Source organism: Struthio camelus, chromosome 3 (assembly GCF_040807025.1).
Source record: "Struthio camelus isolate bStrCam1 chromosome 3, bStrCam1.hap1, whole genome shotgun sequence".
NCBI lineage: Eukaryota > Metazoa > Chordata > Aves > Struthioniformes > Struthionidae > Struthio > Struthio camelus.
In genome coordinates, this window is record NC_090944.1 from 85,667,273 (window position 1) to 85,676,129 (window position 8,857).

Genomic DNA, 8,857 nt, shown 5'->3' on the forward strand with positions numbered 1-8,857 from the left:
TTTACCCTTAACGTAGATTTTTAGAGGCCTTAAGAAAACACTGTGAACCACAGGAATGGCGCTATGCATTAAATGAATGACAATTGATTGGGATAGGAGGAGAACATCAGCAAGGCTTTCTAGACTAGTCACAGGAGCACACCGCCTGGAGCGCGAGGCGCGCACAGCGCTCAGGAAGGACGCGAAGCCAGGGAACAGCCCGAGCAAGGCTTCCCCACAAGGGAGGACGAGCCAGGTGCTGAGGGTGAGCGCAGCCCTCGCCAGAGCGCTGTCCCCCAGCTCCTGAACACAGAGCAGGGTGCTGGTAACGGGGTCCGCGGACAGTCCCAGACAAGGCAAAGCAATGAACGAGGTCCAGAGCCTGCCCAGGGAGCCCAGTCAGCAACAGCAGCAGATGGGGGCCAGAAACAGAGCTGGAGACAAGGCTACAACATGAGTCCATCTAGGAGGCACAGAGAAGCTACCTACAACACAGGACCAAGGTCCAGCTAGGAAACAAGGCCAGAGACAGAGCTGAGCACGCATACCTCTATAACACAGCTCAGGTAGGAGGTGAAAGCCCAAGCCAGAGTATAAATGCACCCCCATGGGTGGGGGTCCCAGGTGTAGCTGGTCAGGGTGATTGAGACCTAGTGGGAGCATAGGGGCCCTGCTGGTGGGGTAAGTGTTTGGCTGCTTGCTCAGCTCGCTGCTGTCTGTAACTATCCTCCAGACCAGTCAGGTGTTGATTCCTGTAGACAAAGTTGAGACAACTACCAAGGGGTCAGTATTTGGCACTCTCTTTTCCTGTAGTCACGAAGGAATTGAATCTAACTCCAATATCCTTAGGCAATGGTCTAACCACTGAGCAGGTCCATGAAGGGAGAGGGTATTTCTCTAGTCATGCTTTAAAAGTCTGGCCCTGTGGCTACCATTTAAAACAGGACTCAGGAATGAGTCCTTATGAATCCCTAAGAGAGATAATTAATTCTGGAGCTGGAAGCTGGATTTGCAACACAGCTGTGTCTTAAACATTCCCTATTAGCTACTTTAGGCAGCTTTCTACTGAGCATACAGATTTTTTTGAATCTTACTGCAAGGCATCTTCCTCAAGGTCTAGGTTTTATCCTGAGAGAGAAGACTCCAAAAGTCAGGCCCTCCAGTGCTGACTGTGGTAGTGCCTGAACCTCTTTTCTGATCTGGCCCGAAACCCAGTGCTCCACAGCTGATTATTTTTTGCATGTTTTTAATTTTCTGGAAAGCCATAAGAAGAATCTGGCTTCTTGCTTTCTTAGGTGTTAAGCTCTCACAGCTGTGGCTGAATATAACAGAACTTGTGGATGCTTTACACCTGAGAAAAATCTCCAGTGGGAAATAAATACAAGTTTTGGATGCTTTCTTAAGCGTTAAGTTCTGACAGCTGCAGCTCATTATAACAGGATTTGTGGATGCTTTACACTAGAGAAAAATCTCCAGTGGGAAATAAATACTAGTTTTGGTTGCAGTACATCTGTTTCTCAAAAGTCTCCCTGAGAAAATGGGAATAATACACTCCTTTTATTTAAATTAGATTTTTAAAGGTAAATTAATTAATTTTACAAAGGTGTTAGATATGATGGTGAATGAGTGCAACTGAAAAGCCCATAGCAAGAACAATACTTATGTATTAAGAGCAAGGTTTGCCAGGTCCTCAGTGTACATTGTCTTAAGGTGCTATGAACAAGGAGAATAGAAAGGAATCAGATGAACTGTCCCTTTCCTTAAGCTGTGCCCTCCAGAGCACTGAATGGAGTATGTTAAAATTTGCAAGCTTAATTAAAAAGCCTGCCATATGACCAAGGGCAGCCAGGTTAAGTTTCTTCAGGTCTTAATTTTAGCATTTCCTTGTTCGGAGCGCTTGAGTTTCCAACCTCAGTGAGGTTCTTTCGTTGTTGCTTTTGAGTATGCAAATACCTTATTTGCGCTGGGCAAGACTCAAGAGTCAGCAGGCAATGCCTCCTCCCCACAATCCAAGGGCCGTTTGTCGTTGTGTATGAAATAGTTGACTTCCAGTGAGTTTCCCTGTAAAAAGGCCAGACTCTTGCTGGGCAAAGCATGCGCCCAAATCAGCAAGGAACCCAGGTATCTCTCATGGCTGAAGTGTGATTAACTACATTCTGGTTCTATCAGCTGGACCCCAGTCCTCCTCATCACGTGAACTTACAAGTGCTTTATGAATTACATCATGCAAAGTTAATTGCAGCTAAAAGCTCATCTATTCTTGAAAGTTCTGCTGTTCTAGCTATGCCAAACTAGCGAAAGAAGCAGGATCCATGGTGCTGATGCTACTATACTGATATCAAGAGGTTAATTCTGTGAGCAGCAGGACTCAAGAAGCCTGATTTCCTATTGCCGCATGTCTTATGGCTATACGCTCTGGGGTCTAATAAGGTGTGGATTTTAAACGACACCTTTTCTGCATTTAAGGCATTCATGAAGTTGCCCTTCTGTGTATGTTAACTTCAGTGTAATAAAGGCTGCACTGCAGGCTATCCCTCAGTGGAGGCAATAACAGGAAGTCCTTCCTGTACTTGGCTATCTGTCTTGATGAAGTCTGTGGGAAAGAAATTCGATCTGAGACCTCTGCTTCTTTTTTGGGCTTCATTCAGCTAACAAGTTCAAAAATTATTGTAAGGACTGATGCAATCATGCTCTATGCATGACCTTTTTCTTCTAGGAAATCAGATGAAAATACACGTACGTAGGTAGCATATGCTAACAGTTTATCTAAATATTTGAGCCAAAAAGGAAAGATGTTGATACAATGCATTGTTGTAATGATCAAAGTCGTAACAGAGATGCGGCTGTATTAGTTTAAATATTCCAATAGCAGGGGAAAAACACGCTCCTAGCCCTTGCAGCTAGCTATATTGGGCAAAGTTTTCTAGTGTGGATTAGCCCCAACTGTAAAACATGCCAGCTTTTCCTCTACTTCAGATATATAGTGAGTCCACTATCTTCCTATGGAAGACCTTGCTTTCCTGCACAGAAGTTGCACAGAACCCACAAAAGGAAATACCTTGTTAAAACTAAATCCTGAGGCCATGGTTAATTTTAGAATAGATTCATTCTTATAGTTGAGTATGCATTAGCAAGAGAGCTGTGTGGGACAAATTACAGGAATGTAAACTCCTGATTGTCCAGCTCAACCCTTTACGAAGTCTAATATATATGGAAAAATACTGGAATAATTGTGGAAAAAAGGATTGTTCTAACGTATTTCTTCTTTTCAACATGTTTTGTTTTTAGCAACAAGTCCATGGGTACTAATTGATTACGGAACATTTATCATTTTTAAAGAATGCTATTCCTCTAATAAATATAAAGTGTCATACATACAAAAAGTTTCCCAAATTTCCCTATGCAAAATTAGGCTCTATATTTGCACATGTATTGACATCCACAAAATAAACACTCCTTTGTGCAAGTGCAAATAGAATTTCCATGGCTATTTTAAGTATCCAATTTGCACCTACCTGTAGGAGAGGAGGAGTCTTTATTTCTCTCTAGACATGTATCTAATACAAAATATCACAGATTTTTTCCTCTTATTTGAAAGTGTGAAGGCTTCTGAGTGGACGACTTTGGTCCAAAACTTGTTGGCTTAGGTAACTGGCTTTAGAGATATCTGTACGTGCAAATGACAGAGCAGAATTTTTCGGAGGTAGTCTACAAAACTCACAAGAGTGTTAAGCAACCTGGACTTAAAACTTAGGCTGAAAATCCCAAATCTGTTAGTATAAGAACTGAAATAAAACATACTCATTATGGTGATTCTGCCAGCTAAACGACATGCTGCGCTTGGTGCAAGCGCAAGCAAGCGATGCGAGGTTGCCATTTTCTCTGCCAAGGTGTAGCACAGCCAAGCCTGACGTTTTGCTAAAATTAACCTCATCTTCTCTCTACAAGAAAAGTTCTGCATTACAATGATAACTTAAAATGACAGTGGAATCCCCTCCACGCAAACAACTGTAGTAAGAGGAAATCTTGCAGCTCCAATCAAACATGGTTCAGAGAATGACAAAAATGTGAGGGCTTTTCTAACTCTCTGGATATACAGTGATATTGACATCTGTTACCGTGGGCATCATGGGTGTTGTGTGGGGGGTGAAATTCCTCTAAAATCCTAGAGGGAAGATCACTTTGGAGCTGCAAAGATGAGTGCGTTGGTTGTAGTGTATTCAGGAAACCACCACTTTTTCAGAAGCAGAGCTAAGAAACGGTGTAGAACAATATATTTGTCTGGAGGACTTGGAAGCTGGAGTAGTGCAGACCCTGTAATAGCAAATGCTGCTTCTACATAACTTTGCATCAGGGTTACAAGGGGAGAGGCAGACTGGCTGCTCTCCAGGTCTTCAAGGGCAACACCTAATCTGCATATGTAGTTACACAGACGTTGACAGTCAGAAACAAATCCACACAACCGTTCTTTCTGCATCTCACCTAGAAGAGGGAATAATTATTTCATTATGATGAGGGCAAGGCTGCGTTTTGTTCCAACGGTGTGCCGAGACAAGCCACGTGAGCCTGCCGTTCTGAGCTTTTACAAAGCTACAGAAAATGACAATGCTCGTAATAACTGTGCTGTTTGATTTAGCTTGTAATAAATTCTGTAGCAGTGTCCTCACCCTGTGAATGGCTGCATGCTCACCCAGCCCATAAAATACAGCAGCTTTAAGCCACACTTAAAGCATTTTTCCTCGTATTGACAAGGGGCAACTCTGGTTCCTGTACCAAACTTAGAGTGAAGTCAACATGCCATTATCTCTTTGTAGTTCGGTTACACGGAAGTGGAAAGATCATTTAAGAAAAAACTTCTAAGTTTCTCATCCTTACATGTTGACAGCTTAAGAACATGTTATGCACTGCAGCCTCTCTCACCAACCCTGCACCATGTTTTCCGTGCTGGAAGACAGGAGACAACTCTTGTCTTGATCAGCTGTTGCAGTCTCTATCCAATGTTCTCTCACATGCTACTTTTATAAAGATTGCTTTAACTGAAGGAACCATCAAGGAGCTAGCTGTCTTTTTCCCAAAGTAAACTGTGGGATAAACCCTGGATAGGTGGCAGAAAATATCTCCTCTACAGCAGACTTTACGTGGACAGATGTTCTTCTGTTTTGTTTTGTTTTTTTATTTCTGTGAGAGCTGATGCATGTAAAGCTTTGTGTCTAATTTTATTCTATATACTTTAATAGAGCCCAGTAATTGTTCATAAAGACTCCACACGCATGATTCTTGAAAACTTGAGGGTTACACTCAGCGAGACACCTTATAGAGCACAATATTCAGCGCGAGCAAAGCTGGCGTCTCAAAAATGGAGATAACGGACGTTCTATGTGGTCGGTATCTTTCTTAAAATGACTCAGCAGTTGAAGAAAGAGACTTTTTAATAAAAAGACATTAGCTAAAAGCTAATTGGGTAAAAGCTAGATGCTTACTGTTCTTGTAAATGTCTATTACGCAATGTCTATTAAGGAATGAAAAAAGCGAGGACAAAATCTTTGATACCAAATGGCAGAAACAGAGATTGCATAAGAAATGGCAAAGGGCAATACATAGACAAATAGAATTAGAAGCCCAGAGTTTACAGAAAAGGGCGAGAGAAATCAGGCAAGACAGAAGAGAGGAAACAGAGACTAGGGGAGGTGGTACAAAAGAAATTTAAGTGTATGTTCAATGAGAGAAAAAAATGGAAAAGATTATGCTGATTTTGCTTAAGGCTGCCACATACCTGTGATTCCTTTGAAAAAATACAGTACTCTACACATTTAGACTGCCTTATCCTGCTAAATACAGCAAATCTGTGTCCTACGGGACACAATTTACCTGTATTTTCCCCGAGCTAGGCTTTCTTCCCCTCTTAAGTTATCGTCATGGAAACATGCGTATTTCCAGTGTCACAGCAGGTCTCCTGCCTTGACCCCATGGTCCTTCTTTTTTTTTTTTTTTTATGATTTGGTCTGATCTTGCTTTCAGTGGCATTTCATTGATTTCAGTGGATGGGGACACAGCTCCTAAACTGACTCTTGGATAAGGAAGCTACATAAAGAAAAATACTAAGTTACAGAGAAAAGAAAAACAGTTTTGAATATGAAACTCTTAAGTGAGCATGGAAATTTAAAAAGTTTGAATGCTTTAACTGGAAACCTCATTAAGACATCTGACAATCCCTCAACAATAGTCACTCAAAAAGAAAAAGATATAGGAAATGAAAAGCAGACGAGACAACTGTGAGAAAAATGCGGAGTAGTTCGTAGACACCCAGGCCTCATACTGCTTAGACTATTTAAAATGCCACAGAGCTCTTAAGACAGGCCATAATGAAAAGAAAACATTGCTGAAAGAGAGAGTGATGGTATGCTCTCTGAAGTGAAATCACCTCAGTGTAATAGATTTCCTGGGCTCCTTGCTGGCGTCTACTGATTATTTACCTTTGAATCATTAACCCTAATATTTTATACAGGTTTGGTTCCAATTCTGTACTGTGTCCTGCTAGCCTGTGGTCTGTGAGTGGGGCAAAGGCTCAGAGGATTTGCCAGAGATGCAAGAATGGCACATCGTGCAGAGAGGTCTTTGGGTATGTGCAGATGAAGTGGTGGTATCACACCTTGCCCCTTTCCCAGACACTGCTGGGCACAGTACACTGACAGAGCCTCTCCCTGGCAATTGTAAGACAAAAGATTAGGCCATTTGTATCACAGATTGCTTCTCCCTACAGCTGCCCCGATGCACTGTCTGGATTCTTGTCTGCCTCTGAGCTAAGCCTGGCCTCCAGCACAAACCAAAGCAGCCTCTGGCACTGTTTCAGTTTAAGGACAACCTTAAGCGGCTGCCTATCAGAGCCCCGACTCTCCACAGCGCCACGTACAGTGGAAATCAGCCGTTCCACCTTTGCCTCATGGCACGAGCACCCTCGTGTATATTCTTCCCTTGTATTCTTTGATCCTGTGAATCGCCCAGGGCCTAGGGGGTAGCTAAGAGGATCGCAGCAACGTAGGGAGCCAGGGAGCAGGCCTAATCCAGCACAGGACAGTTATGAATCAAAGGCTGTTTTAGTCAAATGACTCCTTTGTGGTCTGTGCAAAACTGCAATTGGGAATTTGCAGTTGCAATTCACTTCCTTTGGAAATATCACTGCAATTGACAGTAATTAGCAACCTCTTACAAACCATTGACAGACTCTGCTGAAACCAAGGTCTGAATCTTCAAATTCCTTGGGCACTGCATTGCCTGAGATTGCTGGGTTCCTTGCTACCGTTTAACAGATTCCTCAGTCCTGAGGCAAAGGCCCTGCTCCAAATACCTGTCCAGTGGGATACTGTTTAAGCTAAGTGACAAGAAAAATGCACTGGGGCAGGGAGGACTCAGCTGCCCAAATGGCTCAGCCAGAGCCAGTTCTACCACTCCACCCTGGAGGGGTGAACATCCCAGAGGTGGCTGTCTAAACCTGGTCTTTCTCTTGAATAAAACCACTACTAAGGCACTACCTTAGAAGAGTCACTAGGCTAGGCCTCATCAGGGGACTGCCAACTTCTCAAGGGGACTTGAATACCCAGGACCGTGAGTCAGATGAGTGTCACAACCACAAATTTAGATAATCCCTCATGCTAACTGTTATTTGCAGTACACAAAACGGACTGTTTTCTGAGAAAAAAACTGACTCTATAACCCAGCATCAGAATTACTTTGATTAAGCATAAGTTTGAATTAGAAGACATAATAACCTCATTAAAAACATCAACATGTGGTTTTACAGAAATTACGGTAGGGATTACAGAAGTACCAAAGCAGAATGCAACACATCAGAGTTTTTTGCATGATGTATTGAAAACCGACTGGGAAACCAAAGGACGTGGACTTCTGGTAGCGGATACTTCTCACTGTTCAGGGAATCCTCAATGTGATCTCACGAACTGTATCATTTATCACAAGCGTTCAGGTGCCCCTGAGCTCAAGTCATTAAATTAACAAAAGGCTTCTTGTGGACATATGTGCTGTTGAGGATATGTATATGTCCTTACCAGTACCAGAAAATGCAAGCTCAGACTCAAATTGTTGGCATAGTAAGAGGTTCAGCACACCCCTTCTCAGAGGGATTTGAGACAATCTTATTCATATATGGTGACTTCCATGCTAGCAATATGTTATTAATCCTGAAAAATTCACTGTTTCCTATTTTTCCTCAATCTGAATAGCATAGCTAATGTCATTTCCTACTCGCCAACTCCCCGATGATTAAGATTTACCACTAGTCCAGGAAACTCAGAGCTCCCGGATCTGTCAGTCAGTTATCTGGCATTTCAATCACAAAACACTCCACATAAGCACTCTGAATCTACTATTTTTAACACCTTTTTTGAATCTCTGGTGTGCTAAGTATTATCATAGCTATCAGCAAAGCCTGCCGCCTCCAAGGCACAGTAGCCACATTCTGCGTGAATCAGAAGTAGCTACACTAACTGCAGTAAATCGACAGCACTAAGCAGTCCCATTTCATTAGTATCAGTATCTCATCACCAGCTGCTCCTTGGAGACAGATGGCTGCAGCTGACTCCCAAAAGCATTGCTTTCTCTTGCCGCCCACAATGAGTTATAGCATTTGAGACATCCGTAACCTAGTAGTCTGAGGTTTTTTTATGGACTGGAAATATCTCTTCTGTCCTGTTCTCCTGTTTTCCTGGCCCTTTTTCTTAAGAAGAGCAACCACAAACAAACAAAAAAGCAGTGTTTTTTCCAACACAGATAACAGCATTCCAAAATCCCATGGCTGAAAATCTCCGTCTCACGCTATCGCTGTTACAAGACCTGCATCAGCCGATGTGATACCATCATGACA